The following is a 5,026-nucleotide window of genomic DNA, read 5'->3' as shown; positions in this document are numbered from 1 at the left end:
GGAATGGAATATTTACACATTAAGCGATGCTATGGCTGCAGCGGTGGGGGCATGCACGCTTGAGTTTTTCACAAACCACTGACACTTTAAAGATGACCCCTACGGAAGAATCGCCTGTGTTGTGTTATTGTGTGTGTCTGTGTCGGGGGCGTAATGGTGGCTCGGTGTGGTGTTTTTTTAGAGAGAGAGAGAGAGAGGAGAGAGAGAGAGGAAGAGAGAGGAGAAGCGAAGAGAGAGAGGAGAGAGAGAGTGAGAGAGAGAGAGAGAAGAGAGAGGCGAGAGAGAAAAGAGAGGAGAGAGAGAGAGAGAGAGAGAGCGAGAGAGCGAGAGAGAGAGAGTGTCATATTGTATCATGTTCTTCCTGGCAACCATTATGCAGTTGGTATGAGTCCCTATCTACCTCTATGTATGATGAGATCCATTGAAGCTGGAATTCAAATCAAACCAGCCATTGAAATGTTTACCCGGTGTCTTTATTTACAAACTGTTGTGTCTATGAGGGAAGATGGCCTTGTTTTTTTCCCATACCAAAAAGCCATTCGCTGACTTGATTTTACCATGGGGGGAAAAATGTATATGTGTACTATTGCAAATACCATCGTTTGGGTTACAGTCTTATCTCAAGTGCCCCTCTCTCCTCTTGCTCTTTCCTTGGGGGACCAGAGGTTTAACGTTAATTACAGGAGTTGCTGCAGTCACTCAACCCTGTCACTCATAATCACAGTATCATAGACTGTCTGGAGAAATGTGATTCATTTAGATTTTAGGGAAAGGACTTGTGATGGCTTTAAATGAGGTTGAGAATGTTTAAGCTGATTGTATACAATGAGCTTTCCTATATATGTATGGTATGCTATGTAGATGTTGAGCCGGTATACAACATACACTATTGATGAAGTGTTGCAAGATAAAAATGATCAGTAAAACCATTAAGTAACCTGATTATGGCAAATCAACCTCAATGAGCTTGTTTGGTGTTTGAAATAAAACCTTCCTGTGTCATGCTATTCTGCACACGTGCACGCCCTAAAACAACATGCGTCTCATAAATCTCAGCAGGCTACATGTTTCCACTTCATTCTGTAGACGTTTAAAGAGAGTTCAACCAATGATATTATGGAAACAGTGCTCACATGGAAATCGCATGTTTATTTTAGCTGATGCAATAAGGCAGCAAATGTCACCTCTTATAACAGCGGTTGTAGCCTGACTGTCTGCAGGAATAAAACGGAGAGTGATGGATTGTGCGACGGTCCTTTGTCTTTTCAGGGTTTTCGGTTACACATGTTAATATCAACGGCTTTGCTGGTCTGTTTGCCACGTCTTATTTCTATTCATTTAAATATTGAAACAATAATAGCCTACAACCTCCATCTCCAGAATTGGAAAGAAGATGGTAGGAAATTGATTTATAAGCGACCGTTTTTCTGCCTCGTTACACACACACACACACACACCCAAATGAATAAATTACACACGACCTAAAAAGGCAATACATGTCACATGATACTGTCAAATTACTTATTCATGAATTTGTGGAGGCTACCCATCTAAATAGACTATTAATTCACAAGTTTCTCTCAGCTCTGCTTGGCGTAAAATTCCCGATACAACCTTATCATAAAATATAGCTTCGTGTAAATGTGTTATATTTCAATCGACTCCATAGGCCTATTGGTGAATTCATATTTATTTAACTTCATAGCCAAGTCATGTCACGTTTATTGGGAAAGCTAAACAACAAACGTGTCTCTGATTCCTCTCCCGATGTAACACACCTGCCGCTAATGGCTGAGACGCCTCGCGACTCGCTGCTTTGTCATGTGCTGTCAACCTGACGCATTGCCAACCCGGACTCAGTCTAGGTGATCTCGGGTTACTACCAATTACTACCATGTACAGTCTGTCCACCAAATGACGATCAAATCTTACAGTACAGAATGTCCCACTTGAAACCAATAGACAAAATTGAGTCAAAATGTTGGGAGACTTTTTTTTTTTTTTATCTGGAAAATAATTTGGAATTGGCTCAGTTTGGCTTGATGAAGACCCGAGGGGCGCAGCCGTCTAAGGCACTGCATCTCAGTGCTAGAGGCGTCACTACAGACACCTTGATTCGAATCCAGGCTGTATCACAACCGGCTGTGATTGGGAGTCCCATAGCGCGGCGCACAATTGGCCCAGTGTCGTCCGGGTTTGGCCGGTGTAGACCGTCATTATAAATAAGAATTTGTTCTTAACTGACTTGCCTTGTTAAATAAAGGGTAATTAAACTATATATATATATTATTCAGGCTTTATTCGCATAGGCCTATTCACACATTTTCCCGAAATGTTTCAGTACATTTTTTGTTAACGATTTATTCATTTAGCGGATGTAATTATGACACGTGGATAATTGCATCTTCATTTGAATTGAACTGGGAGCTATTTAATTTCAGGCAGTAAAATCCAAAATAAATAGTAGCATTATACTGTAGGCCTACATTTGATTTAACAATCATTCCGTGGTCTATCTAAGATGGCGCCGACAGATATGGCAGCTCTGCCTCTAGATCCTAAGCATTTTTACATGCATTTCGCTACACTAGCAATAACATCTGCTAAATATGTGTGTGACCAATACAATTTGGAATCTATAGGGTAGGGGCAACATGCTGAAATGCACTATTTTCAAATCTAGCACGAGTGCATGTATCGCTATTTCTAAAGCCTCTCTTGGTCTATGATAGGATAGATACAAATAAATCAAGGAAACCGTGGGATTTTCTGTCCTGAATTTTTCATTGATTGGGTTAGGAACTAATAACATAGGACTTCCAATTAGCCTACGGTTGGAGTTGATCAACATTAGCAACGCGTTATCCGTTTCAATGGAATTGTTGAGTGTTCTGGCTTAACATATTCCCGTGTGTGTGTGTGTGTTCCAACGAAAGAGTTGACTCACGTAGGCTAATCTCTAAACTAAAACAAAATAGTCTAAGGTTGGTCAACTTCTGCAATTAAAAGCTTTAGGTACTGGAATTGATGAGTAGGCTATTGTAAGAGATTCCCGGTTGTGTGTGTCTATGGGATTCCCAGTCACAGCCGGTAAATCGCTAAGAAACCGGTGACGCAAGTGCAGGCACCGACATCTAGAGCTCCGACAGGTAAACAAAAGTGTTTGTGCTTGTCCTTGGCGGGGGAGCAGGAAAGTGCTTGAGGGAACAGGTGATTCAGCCTGCTTTACATTCAAAGGGAAATTGTTTCCACTCGACAGCAGAATTCAAAGCATTCAAACTAACCCGCCTTTGCCCTTTGTGTAAATAAATCTTCGCATGTTTAACCTTCATGAGGAAAAAGGATATTTCAGTGTGCGTCTGTTTCAAACAAAAATTATGCCTAGGCTATATCATATATTTTAAAATAATTGATTTAAAAACATTTGTTTAGATCATGATATTTAGCTGTTTGCAAACAATTTATTTGACATAGACTTACTATGACTAAGACTGAGTTTCTAATGTGGCATGTAACCTTGGTGTTTTGACAAGTCATAACGTTAAAGACTGTCCATTTCTAAACGAATTAGTAACAACAATGGCCATTTCTCTCACATTTTCTGTCCATATTATGAACTGTGAGGTGATTCTCTGTGACATTTCCACCTCGGTTTACAGACTCCGTCTGCCAGTTCCTGAGGGCATGGCGGTAAAGTCAAGTGTTAATTACACCAGAGCTGAAGTGAGTCAACCCTGCAGTTGAACGAGTGTCTATAATCTCTTCCTCGCTTCACAACATTCATGACCCACTGGTTGCTCATCGCTAGTTCCTTATTGGGTCATTGTTGGTAGACATTGATCATATGTACTCGGTGGGTCATCAGGAACACTCCCTGAGCATCCCTGAGCAATGAAGCTGTGACATCAGCGAGAGAGAGAGAGAGAGAGAGAGAATGTGAGCACGTTACCTCAGACGTCTACCTCAGGTCTTCCAAGGATCTTCCATGGTTGTGAAGGAGGAAGGGTGGGGGGCACTCTGGTGAGCCCATAGCCAGACACGGTGAGGGCCAGCTGAGCTTGTCTGAGTGGAAACAAATCATTAAGCCTTAATCTAACCCTGAGAGAGACAGGCACCCAGCAGAGCAGATCTCACACTGCAATACAGTGCACCACACTGCCCTCATCCAGATGAGGCCTTCTCCTCTCCCCCTCAGCCCCACCTCAATGTCTGGTGAATTTCATGGCAATTCCAGTTCAAGGAACTCCAATTTGGCAATTTAATTAGACTTTTGATTTGGATTGGAAATCCTGCTATGTTCAGTGCAGAATAGCATTTTTTTTTACAAGGTCTGTCAGAGTGTCTCTGTTGAATGTCCTGTGCGGTACTGGGAGGTGTGTGTGTCTGTGTCTGTTTATGTGTGCTGGGAAGGTATCTTCATTTTTATGGGTCACAGGCTCTGGAGCAAGAGGAAACAGCAGGGGGAGTCTGCTCCGTGATGGTCCACTCTCATCTCCCTCCTTCTAGGGCTTTGGAGGGGAAGATCCCCCAGGGAGGGGTTAGCATAGTCGGGACCCTGACCGACCTCATAGGGATGGAGCAGGCAGTCTCTCCCCTACCAAGTCCCAGACACAGCCTGGCATGGAAGGAGAGAGAGCGAGAGAGAGGGGGAGAGAGAGAGAGAGAGGGGGATATGAATATGCTTGCATATGCTTTCTTTGTGGTTAAACTCTCCATACCAATAAAGTGTTTTGATTTTAATAGAGAGAGAGAGAGAGAGAGAGAGGGGGGAAAGGGGAAAGGAAGAGGGAGAGAAATAGGAGAGAGAGACCAGGATATAAAGACGTGTCTGCAGGCCCACTGCCAACCCTGGCCAGCTGTTTAGGGATGAGCAGAAGAGACTCTTTACCCACCCTCCACCCCCCATCTGCCTGACTCTCTCCTTTTATGTCTCTTTACTCTCTCTCCCTCTCTCTCTCTCTGTCTCTGTCTCTCTCACTCTGTCTCTGTCTCTCTCTCCCTCTCTCTCTCTCTCGCTCTCTCTCCC

This window comes from Salvelinus sp. IW2-2015, linkage group LG1 (assembly GCF_002910315.2).
Source record: "Salvelinus sp. IW2-2015 linkage group LG1, ASM291031v2, whole genome shotgun sequence".
Taxonomy (NCBI): domain Eukaryota; kingdom Metazoa; phylum Chordata; class Actinopteri; order Salmoniformes; family Salmonidae; genus Salvelinus; species Salvelinus sp. IW2-2015.
This window is presented reverse-complemented; position numbering follows the sequence as displayed.